Source organism: Penaeus vannamei, chromosome 2, assembly GCF_042767895.1.
Source record: "Penaeus vannamei isolate JL-2024 chromosome 2, ASM4276789v1, whole genome shotgun sequence".
Classification (NCBI taxonomy): Eukaryota; Metazoa; Arthropoda; class Malacostraca; order Decapoda; family Penaeidae; genus Penaeus; species Penaeus vannamei.
In genome coordinates, this window is record NC_091550.1 from 49,239,010 (window position 1) to 49,241,509 (window position 2,500).

Here is a 2,500-nt window from a genome sequence, read left to right on the forward strand (position 1 = left end):
TCACACACACACACACGAATAGATACATGTACGGGGAAGCACAAATAGACACATACACACACACACACACACACACACACACGAATAGATACATGTACGGGCAAGCACAAATAGACACATACACACTCACACACACACGAATAGATACATGTACGGGCAAGCACAAATAGACACATACACACACACACACACACACGAATAGATACATGTACGGGCAAGCACAAATAGACACATACACACACACACACACACGAATAGATACATGTACGGGCAAGCACAAATAGACACATACACACACACACACACACACGAATAGATACATGTACGGGCAAGCACAAATAGACACATACACACACACACACACACGAATAGATACATGTACGGGCAAGCACAAATAGACACATACACACACACACACACACACGAATAGATACATGTACGGGCAAGCACAAATAGACACACACACACACACACACGAATAGATACATGTACGGGCAAGCACAAATAGACACATACACACACACACACATAGATACATGTACGGGCAAGCACAAATAGACACATACACACACACACACACACGAATAGATACATGTACGGGCAAGCACAAATAGACACATACACACACACACACACACACGAATAGATACATGTACGGGCAAGCACAAATAGACACATACACACACACACACACACACGAATAGATACATGTACGGGCAAGCACAAATAGACACACACACACACACACACGAATAGATACATGTACGGGCAAGCACAAATAGACACATACACACACACACACATAGATACATGTACGGGCAAGCACAAATAGACACATACACACACACACACACACGAATAGATACATGTACGGGCAAGCACAAATAGACACATACACACACACACACACACGAATAGATACATGTACGGGCAAGCACAAATAGACACATACACACACACACACACACGAATAGATACATGTACGGGCAAGCACAAATAGACACATACACACACACACACACACGAATAGATACATGTACGGGCAAGCACAAATAGACACATACACACACACACACACACGAATAGATACATGTACGGGCAAGCACAAATAGACACATACACACACACACACACACACACGAATAGATACATGTACGGGCAAGCACAAATAGACACATACACACACACACACACACACACACGAATAGATACATGTACGGGCAAGCACAAATAGACACATACACACACACACACACACGAATAGATACATGTACGGGCAAGCACAAATAGACACATACACACACACACACACACGAATAGATACATGTACGGGCAAGCACAAATAGACACATACACACACACACACACACACACACGAATAGATACATGTACGGGCAAGCACAAATAGACACATACACACACACACACACACACACACGAATAGATACATGTATGGGCAAGCACAAATAGACACATACACACACACACACACACGAATAGATACATGTACGGGCAAGCACAAATAGACACATACACACACACACACACACGAATAACATGTACGGGCAAGCACAAATAGACACATACACACACACACACACACACACACACGAATAGATACATGTACGGGCAAGCACAAATAGACACATACACACACACACACACACGAATAGATACATGTACGGGCAAGCACAAATAGACACATACACACACACACACACACGAATAGATGCATGTACGGGCAAGCACAAATAGACACATACACACACACACGAATAGATACATGTACGGGCAAGCACAAATAGACACATACACACACACACACACACGAATAGATACATGTACGGGCAAGCACAAATAGACACATACACACACACACACACACACACACACGAATAGATACATGTACGGGCAAGCACAAATAGACACATACACACACACACACGAATAGATACATGTACGGGCAAGCACAAATAGACACATACACACACACACACGAATAGATACATGTACGGGCAAGCACAAATAGACACATACACACACACACACACACACACACGAATAGATACATGTACGGGCAAGCACAAATAGACACATACACACACACACACACGAATAGATACATGTACGGGCAAGCACAAATAGACACATACACACACACACACACGAATAGATACATGTACGGGCAAGCACAAATAGACACATACACACACACACACACACATGAATAGATACATGTACGGGCAAGCACAAATAGACACATACACACACACACACACACGAATAGATACATGTACGGGCAAGCACAAATAGACACATACACACACACACACACCGAATAGATACATGTACGGGCAAGCACACATAGACACTTACACACACACACACACACGAATAGATACATGTACGGGCAAGCACAAATAGACACATGCACACACACACACACACACACGAATAGATACATGTACGGGCAAGGACAAATAGACACATACACACACAC